Genomic DNA, 14209 nt, shown 5'->3' with positions numbered 1-14209 from the left:
CTCAGCGAGTATTGACGCTGACTACCACCCCTGGAGTTGCGAGTTCGAATACAGGGTGTGCTGAGTGACTCCAGCCAGGTCTCCTAAGCAACCAAATTGGCCCGGTCGCTAGGGAGGGTAGAGTCACATGGGGTAACCTCCTTGTGGTCACGATTAAGTGGTTCTCGCTCTCAATGGGGTGCGTGGTAAGTTGTGCGTGGATTGCAGAGAGTAGCATGAGCCTCCACGATGTCATGCAAGATGAGTCACGTGATAAGATGTGCGGATTGACTGTCTCAGAAGCGGAGGAAACTGAGACTTGTCCTCCACCACCCGGATTAAGGTAAGTAACCATGCCACCATGAGGACCTAGTAAGTAGTGGGAATTGGGCATTCCAAAATTGGGTAGAAAAGGGAATACAAAAAAAAAAAAAATACAAAAAAAAAAAAAAAAATATGGGACGAGTCGTTCTACATTTCCCACCCCCACTTACTGTTCCAGTAGGAAATATGTCAAAGCATCAAATCGAATTGCACTCATCAAGGCATTTCATGGGGACTTCAAACAGAATATAGGAAATCATCCTTTAATAGAGCTGTTCAGCTTGTAGTACAAAAACCTGGAAGAGAATTCGCCATGGGTTCCCTCTGGATTTTCCTATGGGAATTATTATATTTTATAATGGGTTTTTGAACTTTTTAACTTAAAATAAGGTCAGTGGTAAACATTACTTGACGATACGTGGACGTTTTGTTCTACAACATAAATTACACACTGTCATATCTCAAACGTGAATTTTGAACCCATATTGAATTACATACTTTAAAAAAAAAAAAAAAAATGCACGGAGGCTTCAAAATTCACGTTTGAGGTATGACTGTGTGTAATTTATGTTGTAGAACAAAACGTCCACGTATCGTCAAGTAATGTTTACCACAGACCTTATTTTTCTCATGAGTTCAAAAACCCCATTATAAAAACCCATTGGAAAATCCCGAGGGAACCCATGGCGAATTCTCTTCCGGGTTCCCTACAAATCGACGTCACGGCTGAACAGCTCCAGCACAGTAGGTGGCAGCGTGCACCAAATTCAGTTGGTTTGCAACCCGCCAGCAAACCCACACAAGAAGAAGAAGAAGAAGAATTTTTTTTTTTTTTTTTTTTTTTTTTTTTTTTGCATTGACCGTCCATGATTGCTTGTTCGTGGCGGGAGTTTCCAGCATGGCGGTGTAGCCTAAACACAATCTGTCTATGGACAGTGCATCTCAAAATGGATGAGATTTTCAAGACGAACGGAATCATCAAAAACCTGGGATCAGGTTGGCAGTGTTAAATTCTGAAACTAATCGCTAGGTAGACTGCTTAATGCCATAGCTTGTTATCCAGGTTCCCTGGTTCTTTGTCCTTCTCTACTCTGCAGTTAACATGCTATATCAATCATTTATTGATGATATAACATTGCATACAGGATAAATATACAGAATTCAATGCGCAATACACAATAAAGGCAATACACATCGGACATAAACAGGGCTTGTAATGGAATCTATCACCATGTCATGATTGGTGGTAGCTTGCAAATGTAAAATGATGTGCATTTCTTAAACACAGGGAATAGGCGGTTGGAGAGTGTGGTCCTCAGTAAGATGAACTTCGAGTCATTCGTGAGGGACCTGCTGTTGGTGAGACAATACCGTGTGGAAGTTTACAGGAATGCTAGTAAGAGCAGCAAAGATCATGACTGGCAAATATCTTTTAAGGTTCTTTGTTCTTTCTGTCTTAATGTCATTTACTTAAATCTATCCCCTGTTCATAATTTCCATTTAATCTTTTTTTGCATCACAGGCGTCGCCAGGAAATCTGACCCAGTTTGAAGAGATTTTATTTGGCAGTGGAGGAGGACCTGGGGAGGGAACTGTTTGTGTTCTGGGGGTGCGTCTTGGCACTGGAGGTGATGGACAGCGTGTTGTCGGTGTTGGGTATGTGGACAGTACCCTCAGGAATCTTGGTGTGTGTGAATGCCCAGACAACAATCAGTACTCAAATCTGGAAGCTCTGCTGGTGCAAATCGGGCCCAAAGAGTGTGTGCTTTCTGGAGGAGATGCATGTGGAGACCTTGGAAATCTCAGACAGATTCTTGAGTATCTTGAGATTCTGTGACCACAATTATTCTATGAATACATGCTTGTTGTTCAAAATTCAGGTGGTACAGTGTGGAGGCATTCTTCTCACAGACAGAAAGAAATCAGATTTTACAACCAAAGACATTGTGCAGGATCTGAATCGGCTGCTAAAGGCCCAAAAGGGAGAGACAGTGTCCACTGCTGCCCTTCCAGAGATGGAGAAACAAGTTTCGGGCTCTTGATTAGCAATTTAACCATGATGTAAATGTTTTGCAAAAAACTTTACTAGTATTATAAGTGAACCTCAAGGAACTTATTAAAATATTTTTTTTAAAAGGCGTGTCATGAAACCTTTAAAGAGCACCTATTGTGTTTTTTCAAATATTACCTTTCATGTAGTGTGTTATATAGCTGTTTGTGAATGTAAAAAAGTCTGCAAAGTTTCAAAAATCAAAGTGCATGACAAATGGAGTTATTGATTCCCAAAAGAAAACCGATTCTGAACATCTGAAATGAGTCGTTATTAATTCCAGACTTACTTCCTGTACTAACCTATGTAATTTGGTAACAAAAAGCCCGCCTCTGGTTTTCATTGGCTGCTCGCGAACAGCTTTGACCCGCCCTCAAACACTACACTAAGTGGTAGACCAATCACAATAGACTGAGACATCTGACCAATCAGAGCAGAGTAGGCTCTCTGAAAGGAGGAGTTTAGAATGAATCCTTTAGAATGGATCATTGGAGTCGTTTTTGACACTGGGAAAAAAAGGTAATGCTGCAATTTAAATTATGAGCAAATTAAAGTGTTTCTTGACCTTGGATGCATGTAAATCTATTGTATGAGACCTTTAAAACAAAATTAGGCACGTTTAAAAATCATAATAGGTGCTCTTTAATACTTTTAAGAAACTCTCGTCAAAGTAAATTAGTTGTTTTGAGTTGAGTATGACAGCACAGTGATTAGGAGATTTATTTAGGTTTTTGCTTTTTTACAGATTGCAATATCTTGCTTGGAAGCAGTCATCAAATACTTGGAGCTCCTCTCAGATGAAGCCAATTTTGGTTCCTTCAAGATTACCACTTTTGACCTCAACCAGTACATGCGGCTCGATAATGCTGCTGTGCAGGCCCTGAATCTCTTCCAGGTCAGGGGTCATTAAGAAACAAGCACAAAAAAAAAAGTTTGAATATGAGAAATTCAGAATTTCAACAGCAAATCATTTTTGTGAGTTGTGAGTGATATATTTTCATCCTCTCTGATTTCTCAGGGTTCCTCTGATGATACTACTGGCACTCACTCACTGGCAGGCCTTTTAAACAAATGTCGTACCCCATAAGGACAGCGGTTGGTTAACCAGTGGATCAAACAGCCTCTCATAGACAAAAACAAGATAGAAGAAAAGTGAGGCCTTTGATTCATTGCTAAGTGCCTTTAAGCCTTGACATTAAGATATCTTATTCATTTAATCCAGCCTGTTTTACTCTATAGGATATTTCATATGAGGACTGGTATGGTTTTCTTGTCTTAATACCTATTAAATTGACCACTGTGGTACAAAATTATGAATATCAGTATGAATATGTTTGATTATGAAACTAAATTATAGTTTGAACCACAATTTGCCATCATTGTACTCTGTAGCTTTTTATTTGTTTTGGTTTATGTATCTTGTGGGTGTTTGCATGTTTACAATTTGATCTTATATGTTTTTGGGCATTTTGCACAGACTGGACCTTGTGGAGACTTTTGTGGAAGACTGTGAGCTGAGGAAGCGTTGCCAAGAAGATCTTCTCCGCTGTTTTCCAGACCTCAACCAGATGGCGAAAAAGTTCCAGCGTCAGAGCTCTAATTTACAGGACTGTTCTACCAAGGAGGAGGATCTACCAAGCTGTGGGGCAACTGCCGGGTCTGGTGTTGGCTTTGAAGAGAAATGGTGGTAAGCAAAACTTTAGCTGTTATGACTTAGAAGCATTCTAATTAGTTTTTTGTGAAGTGATGACACTTTTTAAATGTGACACTGTTTTAATCTGTTAACAGGGCAACATCAGGTCCTCCTGCATGCAGCATTCATCTCTCCCCTCAATGATCTCATCTCTGACTTTATATATTGTTTATATAATGGTACGTAAACCAATTTTAATGTGATATATGTGTGGAAAACTTGTCTTGAGTATTTTAAACTTGCATATAGCCTACCCTGTTTTACTGAAAAGCAATGTTAAGGCCATGTTGAATGTGGGCCCCTGCCTGTTTTAAGTAAGAGTCCGTGATACATGATTTATTTTGAGATTGTGTTGGTTTGTTTTGGTATGGGTATACGGTAATAATTGTATTTGTTCAGGTGTTGAATAAGGTCTTTTAAAGTCTTAAATTTGATTTTAAGAACTCAGCAGCAACCCTGTTTTAAGATTTGGATGTTCTTTAATTTGGCCAGTCAGATTAGAGCAGGGGTTCCCAAACTTCTCAGCTGAACCCCTTTGACCTAAATTATTTACATGATGGACCCTTATATTATTCTTTTATAATGTTATGCTTATTTTAAAGTCTTTGCACTTACTTGCATTATTTTTATATTTTAATAAAAATTGAATACATTATTGTTATTTTTCATAATTATACACTGCCTGGCCAAAAAAAAAAAAAAAAAAAAAAGTTGCCGTTTGGATTTAAATAAGCAGATACTTAAGAGCCTATGTTTGGATCATTATTGCAGTGATTAATATGTTTCTGCTGGCAACAATTCTTTTAAACCAAACTGATGCCATGTGTAGATTCTCATTTCTTAAACAACCATGTCGGAAGACGTATCCTGTGGTCATGAAAAAGATATTACTGTGTTTCAGAAGGGGCAAATTATTGGCCTGCATCAAGCAAAGAAAACAACTAAGAAGATTGCTAAAATCACTGGAATTGGGTTAAGAACTGTCCAACGCATTATTTTTTTACATTTAATTTTTTCCCCCCAATTTGGCATGCCCAATTCCCAATGCACTCTAAGTCCCTGTGGTGTAGTGACTCGCCTCAATCCGGCTGGCAGAGGATGTATCTCAGTTGCCTCCGCGTCTGAGCGAGTCAACCCACGCATCTTATAACGTGGCTTGTTGAGCACGTTACAGCGGAGGCTTCACGCTATTCTCTGCAGCGTCCACGCACAACTTGCCACGCGCCCCACCGAGAGCGAACCACATTATAGCAACCACGAGGAGGTTATCCCATGTGACTCTACCCTCCCTAGCAACAGGGCCAATTTGGTTGCTTAGGAAGCCTGGCTGGAGTCACTCAGCACGCCCTGGATTCGAACTCGCGGGGTGGTATTCAGTGTCTTCACTCACTGAGCTACCCAGGCCCCCTGTCCAATGCATTATTAAAACCTGGAAGGATAGTGGTGAACCGTCAGCTTTTGAGGAAGAAATGTGGTTGGAAAAAATCTTGAATGATTGTGATGGGAGATCACTAAAACTCTTGAAGTCACATCGAAAAAAATCCACACGCTGTGAATTCATCGAAAAGAATTCACAGCTATGTTTAATAGTGAAAGTAAGAGCATTTCCACACACACAATGTGACAAGAATCTACAGGATTGGGACTAAACAGCTGTGTGGCCAAAAGAAAGCAACTTGTTAGTGAGGCTAATTGGAAAAAACGACTTCAATTTGCTAGGGAGCATAAAGATTGGACTGCGGAGCAATGGAAAAAGGTCATGTGGTCTGATGAGTCCAGATTTACCCTATTCCAAAGCGATGGGTGTGTCAGAGTAAGAAGGGAAGCGCATGAAGCGCTGTACAAGCCTCTGGAGGCAGTGTTATGATCTGGGGTTGCTTCAGTTGGTCAGGTCTAGGCTCAGCAATGTTATGCAGCAATAAAATAAAGTCGGCTACCTGAATGTACTGAATGACCAGGTTATCCCATCAATGGATTTTTTCTTCCCTGACAGCACATGCATAATACAGGATGACAATGCCAAGATTCGTTGGGCTCAGATTGTGAAAGAGTGGTTCAGGGAGCATGACGAATCATTTTCACACTTGAATTGGCCACAGAGTCCTGACCTTAACCTCATTGAAAGTCTTTGGGATGTGCTGGAGAAGACTTTATGGAGTGGTTCGACCCTCCCATCATCAATACAAGATCTCGGCAAAAATCAATGCAACTCAGTCTGGACGGAAATAAATGTTGTGACCTTGCATAAGGTTGTCGAATCAAGGGCACGACTAATGTGCGCCATAATCAAAGCTCAAGGAGGTCCAACAAAATATTAGAATATGCAACTTTTTTTTTTTTTTTTTTTTGACCAAGCTGTGTACATTGTATTTAATTTAATTCACCATTGGCATTTCTGTCCCAATCAGAGGTTCCACTACAAATACATTTGTAAAGTTTTCGTCATGGTCTATTTTTATCTGTTTTTTTACTTCCCCCTGGTAATTAAAAAATGTATGTCATTCCATTTGTGTATGTACATTTGTAATCTTGTTATAATATTGCCAAAATGTATATTTTCAATAGTTAAAAATGACTTTTTATAGGAAGTAAATAAGCCTGGGCCATAGCAACAACAATTATTACCTGGGGTGAGGGGACAAAATTTTGGCAAAAGAAACATTCTGTTTATGTATTTATTTATTTTTTTTAATTATACTTTATATTTTAAGTGTTTCAAGCCACCCTGCAACATTTAATATTATCCCTCAATGTTTTAAAAATTTGATAAATGGAATTTATTTTTTACGCAACATCTTCCCTCACGAACCTCCATTTGAGAAACCCTGGATTAGAGGGCTGCAACTAACTGTTATAATATTCTAAAATCCCTGTTTTCTGTACCTTAGGCTATGTGGACTCAGTGCAGACACTGAATGAGATGATTGCTCATCTGGATGCAGTGGTGAGCTTTGCTGTGGTGTCCCATGCTGGTCCAATGCCTTACGTAAGGCCCAGAATACTAGAGAAAGGATCAGGCAGACTCATTCTGAAGGCAGCAAGACACTCCTGTGTTGAAGCCCAAGATGATGTGGCTTTCATTATGAATGATATCACTTTTTCAAGGGGTGAGGAGATGTTTCATATCATCACAGGTAAGCTCAAAGTGGATAAAGGGATTTTAAAAATTTGCTTGTGGGTGATGAATATTCAACCACTAAATTAAAGATAAGGGTATATAAATGCATAACTCCATAATCCATATGGTAAAATGCCATAAAAGCCTTTTATTTGTTTCCCCAAAATGTTCTGTTTAGGTCCAAATATGGGTGGCAAGTCAAGTGGGTGCAGGGGACAGCAAGATCAAAGGATTGTCCACCTTTATGGCAGAAATGCTGGAGACTGCTGCTATCCTCCGGTCAGAACTCATGTTTATAAAACCTTTTCTACTCCAACCATGTTTAAAGGAATATTTCACCCAAAAATGCCCATTCTCTTATCATTTACTCACACTTATTTCATCTCAAACTTGTATGACTTTCTTTCTACCATGGAACACAAATGAAGATATTTTGGAGATATGATGTAAATATATCCATACAATGCAGGTCAGTGGTGTCCAAAACCTTCAAACTCTAAAAAGGGCATAAAGGCAGCATAAAGGTATTCCATACCACTCAAGTGGTTTGATCCATGTCTTCTGAAGTGATATGATATGAGAACAGACCAACCGCAAGGAAGTGTAATCAAGCTTCAAATCGGGATTGCACCAAGGAGACTACAGATGGCAAAATTTATAGTAAAAAAGGAGTTATGCTTTTGTCTGTTCTCACCCAAAACCGATCTTATCACTTCAGAAGACATGGATTAATGCTTACCTTTATGCTGCCTTTATGTCTTTCTTGGAGCTTGGAAGTGTTTGTCCCATTGACCTTCATTTTATGCATATATTCACATCAGATCTCCTTCAAAATATCTTAATTTGTGTTCCACAGAAGAAAAAGCCATATCAGTTTGAGATGGCATAATGCTGAGTAAATGATGAAAGAATTGTAATTTTTGGGTGATCAACTTATTTAACACACCTTTAACAAGGTGAAATATTTTACAAATTCAGTTTGTGTTTCCAGCACACATTGATATTTTTATGCATTTTGATTTAATTTGGGGTTGGTGTGGTGCGTTCATTTAGTACAATTAATTCAGATTTGTATTTTTTTTTAAGTAACAGTTAGCTTGTATCTGAATGGCTAGACAGACTGCAATTGTCAAAGACATTTGTTTAGCACTTGTTTATATAGACCAACAATTGAAAAATAGCACAGATGGAATACCAAGAATGCATTGTTGAATCTACCTTAATTACCTTAACAAACTCAAATTTCTATTGACTGTTGGCCAGTGATTATCTTTTTTTTAACAGTGATGTTTATTTCTGTTTTAATTGAAATACTACAAACAAGATTTAGACTTCGAAAAGCCACTTTTTGTAATGTATATTCTATGATTTACTCATCTGTCACAATAGGGGTTGGCGATATACTGGTAGACATCATAAACCGGTAGAAATTTGCCAACCGGTACACATTTTGGTTTATTGTCTCTATTGCGGTAATGCAAAATTGCCATACGAGAAATGTGTACTGCACATAACGCATGTATTACACACTCTGCCGGATAAATGGAGGAAGGCGGAGCGACTGCTCGTCCCTCGGATTCATTTGAATGAGAAGATGAGAGGAGATTATGAAGGAAAAAGTGCGTCCTCTGTGGTGTGGAATTTGTTTGGCTTTGTACAATGTATACATGTGCGCGTGTACAGTACTGTGCAGAAGTTTTAGGCACTTAAGATGTTTCACAAAAACATTTGTCTTAAGATGGTTATTTATATCTTCAGCTTTAGTGTAGCAATAGGAAATATAAATGTTAGACTCACAAACATTACATTTGCAAATAGAAAAGTTTAGAATAGAAGAACAGGGTGCTCTGCAAGAGATGGCATTGCCCCCACAGAGTCCCCCAATGAACATTGAGTCAGTCTGAGATTACATAAAGAGACAAAAGCAACTGAGACAGCCTAAATAGTGTTATATATCATTATCGTGATATTAAATTACCGTATAGTTGTATAGGATTTTGGTCATATCGCTCACCCCTATGCCACAATAATGTAGGACCATTTCTTTGAATGATCTTCATTTTGGGACTGTTCTCAGCAAATATTGGTATATGCAATTAAGTGCATCAATTTTATTAATCGGAACATCATGTTGTATTTCAAATTTTGAATCAGTTTTACAGCCCTATTTATAATCTTTGCATATTGTTCCCTGTGCCGTTTACATATTAGTGATAATTCTAAATATAATATTTTGTGTTTTTATTGCTGGTTACTTACTGCTCTTTAGATCAGCCACAGAGTATTGTCTCATCATTATTGATGAACTGGGGAGAGGCACATCCACATATGATGGCTTTGGTCTGGCATGGGCAATCTCAGAGTACATTGCCACCCACCTCAGGTCCTTCTGTCTGTTCGCCACTCACTTCCTTGAGCTGACGTCATTGACACAGCAAGTGCCCACTGTCCGTAACCACCATGTCATTGCCCTGACCACAGACAGCACTCTCACAATGCTCTACAAGGTGAAAAAAGGTTTGTGCCTTTCCAGCAAAGATTATCCAAGCACTTCAGAGAAGTAATTTTCAGAACTCAAGTGTTCTTATGTTGTTTTCCAGTGTGCCTGGTGTGTTATTTAAGCCATATCACACTTGTTCTGAATATCAGCACAGCTCTGATTCAGCCATAAGGAAAAGTGCCCTTCTGCCAACGGGTGAATCGCAGTGTGCTGATATTCAGTACAAGAATTAAGTATTGAGAAACTTGTATATTATACACAATACTTACGGTTATCTTGTTTAATTTAGCTCCGCCTACGAAAATAGTTCCAAAAGTAGCCAATGCAAGATCAACCAAAGTGTTTTGCCAAACACTTCAAACTGACAGCCTGGAAGACTGTGAACACAGACAAGTGGAGTGATACAGTGTGATGAAACATTCCAGTTGTGTTTTAACCCTTTAAGCTCTAAGGATGTTTTTAAAGATTTCCTGTTTCAGTGGCATACCCAAAATTAAAGGCTTATAACTTGACAAAAAATCTCAAATAAAAAACGAGGGTCAAGTTTTGGTATCATTGTAAATGAATAAAATGTTGTTTTTTTGTTTGTTTTTTTCCTTCCAATTTGGAATGCCCAATTCCCAATGTGCTTTTAAGTCCTCGTGGTCACGTAGTGATTCGCCTCGGTCCGGGTGGCGGGGGACGAAATTTAATATTTCTGGGTGTAAATAAGGTGGCTCTGAAAAACTGCTTTTGTTTTATTCCCAATCAGGTCAACTGTGACTGAGTAAAATTATGTTGATTCAACAAAGCAATCAAAAGTTATAGTTATAAAATGTTTTATCCTAGTGTACAAAAACGTCTCCAAATGTCCAAAAGCCTCTCCAAACCAATAAAACATAATTGTACATAAGAACTAAATACACATGCAAACACAACAATGACTAAAGGTTTCATAGCATGCAGACATGATTTTATTAATGAGATTTCACAGAATGAGTTTAATTCTGTGCCATTTGAGTCATCATTGAGTCTGTGTCGTGTACTTGGCACCATCTCCTAGTGGCCAAATATAACAGTCACCAATCACATGTCTCTCTAGCCAAATACGGATGATTTTTGCACCGAACTGAACCCAGTCTGTTTGGTTTAGTGTTCCATGATGCTACATCATTTCAGATGATGTCATCTGATACAGGAAAGCTAACGTGTTTTCAGTCAGATTGCAACATGCCAGATGCTGTGCACATTGTGCTTCGTGTCAATTATCTAATGATCTATGCATCCGATTACCTTGTGTGTGGGCTCATTTGAAAGATAATCGCCGCCTCTAAGTAATGGCATATATTTTATGTTCTGTTTATATTTCGTGAAGTTATAAGCAAAAGCGAGGCATATAAGCAACACCTGTTCACATGAAACATAACGTCAAAGACATACTTAGCTATTACTCGTTATATGTTTGTCTGAGTAAAACAAATAGATGGTTGTATTCTACTCTTTGAAAGCTTTCCAACAAAATATGACACATGGCCATTTGATGAGTTTTATGTTTTTACTGATCACAATAATACATAGAGTGCAAAGTATTTAATAAATTATCAAAACGGAACACTTCTGATTTGCCTGCCGGCGGGCCCATCCGAGCTTAAAGGGTTAAGAAATATAAATAATCTTGGAACACCACTTGTCCAATCAAATTAGAGCCTGTAAACTGGAACTAACTGTCGTATTGTTGGTATTAGGACGCTCCTCTTCAATTTATGCTGACCCGTCTCAGTTTGACTTATGTGTGTGTGACCAGAGCTTTGGGATTCATGTGGCAGAGCTTGCTAACTTCCCCGAGCATGTAATTGCTAATGCACGGGAGAAGGCTTTGGAGCTTGAGGAGTTCCAGGATATCTCCAGAGCCGAGGAAGAGGGGACAGAGAATGGACCTGAAGCCAAGAAGCGCTGCCTCAAGAAACAGGTGAGATGTCTTGTTGAAAGGCATGTGTTTGCATCTGCTCTGCAGCTCACTCACATTTTATAAAATAATTTGTTGTCCTGTCATCTTACTCATAGGATGGAGAGAAGATCATTGAAGCTTTCCTGGCTAAGGTTAAATCATGCATGTTGATGGCATGACTGATGAAGCTGTCAAAGAAGAGCTACATAAACTGAGGGCAGAGGTCATCGGCCAAAACAACATCTTTGTTAATGAGATAGTGTCACGTTCTGTCAAATTAAAACCAGCCTTAGCCTGAGGGATATCTTTGTCTAAGGGTACGTTTACACGACAACGATGTACTAAAAACGGAAAAGTTTTTCCTTTACGTTTTTGAAAAGTTTCACGTATAGAAGACAACATTGTCAAAACGATCCCCGTTCACACGGATCCGCAAAAACGACTAAAAACATTGTATTATGCATGCCAGGTCAGTAGATGGCGATGTCACTTTGTAAAGAAACACTACGCGCCTGCGCACATAAGCATTCTTCCACAGAGCGGTGAATACAAACAATGAAGATGGTGATCGCTGGTCGTAGTAGTGATGCAGTAAATCTGCACTTTGCTGGAGAAGCGTCAATAAACTCAAAATCTTGAGCAGCACCAACACAGTCCTGTAGTCCGCCATTGTACTTTTGAATGTCTCGCGCGCTATAGACTGAACACGTAATACGCGTGCGCATGACGTCATCGTTTTCACAAATTCCCGTTTTTGTACGTTTACACGGAGACGATAACGGCATCGTTTTCAAAAACTTGCACTTTGAAACCCGTTTTCAAAAGTTTGCATTTCCAGGCCCCAAAATGCCGTTGTCGTGTAAACGAACAGCCAAAACACATAAAAAGTTTTCAGTTTTTAGCTGAAAACGTTGTTGTGTAAACGGCCCCTAAGTGGACAAAAGCTTTTGTGTAAAACTGTTTAAGGTAAAATGTAAATGCATATAATCTATAGTAGATTAGAAACATTTTTCATTTGAAAGCCATCTCTTTCTTTTCATTTTCTTTTCACATTGTTGAATATTCTGTACTCAAATCCTTTTTCAGAGTAAACATTTTCTAAAAACAGTATGTGTGTTTTGTGTGTATTGTCTGTTAAAGGGATAGTTTGCTGAAAACTAAATTGTCTTCATTTACTCACCCCAATGTTGTTTCAAACCAGTATGACAAAAGGAGTTGTTAGGCAGAATATTTGCCTCAGTCACCATTCAATTTCATTTAATGGAAAAAGATGCAATGAAAGTGAATGGTGATGGAGGCTAATTCTGCTTATCATCTTTAGTGATCCAGGTAAAAAGGCATAAGGTTTTGACAATTAAATTAAATTTAATTAAATGTATTAATTTGAACAATTCAATTTTAATTTACTAGGATTTTGGTTGGTGATGTAATGTCGCCATCTAATGGATGAATTGGAGAACGTGTGAAACTGTTGAAACTTAAAGGGATAGCTCATCCAAAAATGAACATTCACTCATCATTTACTCACCCTCATGCTATCTCAAATGTGTATGACTTTTTTTCTTCTACTGAACGCACAAAGATTTTTAGAAGAATATCTCAGCTCTTTAGGTCCATACAATGCAAGTGAATGGGTACCAAGAAGCTCCAAAAGGACATAAAGGCAGCATAAAAGACTCCAGTGGTTAAATACATATCTTCAGAAGTGATGTGAGATCAGTGAGAATCAGATAAATATTTTTGTGTCTTTTTTTTACTACCAATCACCACTTTTTTGTGGTGATTTGGATTCTTTGTGCATCGCTACCTACTGGGCAGGGAGGAGAATTTATAGTAAAAAACATTGATCTGATTCTCACCCACAGCTATCATGTCGCTCCTGAAGACACAGAGTTAACAAATGGAGTCTTATGAATTACTTTTACGCTGCCTTTGTGCTTTTTGGACATTCACATTTTTGGTACTCATTTACTTGCATTGTATGGACCTACAGAGCTAAAAAACATTCTTCTAAAAATCTTCATTTGTGTTCAGCAGAAAAAAGTCATACACATATATAAATATATATTTATAAATGATTTGACAGTCACCTTTATATGGGTATTAAATCTGCCTGTTGCACTGATTACTAAAACAGCTTTATGAAAAGCTTAAACAGACCTTAATTTTGATGAATGATTATAATGTGATGAGGTTTGTAAGTGTAATTCTTTCAAATGAACTCATTTTTGAAGCCTTCTTTATGGTTGATACCATTCAAATGTCATCCAAAACTCAACTTAAGGGTAGTCATCTCTTTTTACACGTTGAAACTGATCTTTTATCCAGATTGGAGGCTCCATAATTAAAAGCAATGTATACTTTATACCGTAAATGGGTAACACTTTACAATAAGTTTCCATTTGTTAACATTAGCTCATTTTATAGGTGTCATGAACTGACAATGAACAATATATTTTTGCAGCATTTATTAATCTTTGATAATGTTAGATATTAAAAATACAATTGTTTATGTTAGTTCATAGTTCATTAACTAATGATAACATATACAACTTTTGATTTTAAAAATGTATTACTATATGTTGCAATGAACATTAACCAAGATTAATAAATGCAGT

At 38.1% G+C, this 14209-nt stretch overlaps 1 pseudogene; it reads left to right on the top strand.

Moving 5' to 3' along the window:
• Nucleotides 1–1166: 1166 nt before the first annotated feature.
• Nucleotides 1167–12692, top strand: LOC127423432 (DNA mismatch repair protein Msh2-like; annotated as a pseudogene).
• Nucleotides 12693–14209: the final 1517 nt, after the last annotated feature.

This window comes from Myxocyprinus asiaticus, chromosome 32, assembly GCF_019703515.2.
Source record: "Myxocyprinus asiaticus isolate MX2 ecotype Aquarium Trade chromosome 32, UBuf_Myxa_2, whole genome shotgun sequence".
In the NCBI taxonomy this organism is placed as follows: domain Eukaryota; kingdom Metazoa; phylum Chordata; class Actinopteri; order Cypriniformes; family Catostomidae; genus Myxocyprinus; species Myxocyprinus asiaticus.
The sequence above is the reverse complement of the archived record's forward strand: the minus strand, read 5'-3'. Positions and strand labels throughout refer to the sequence as shown.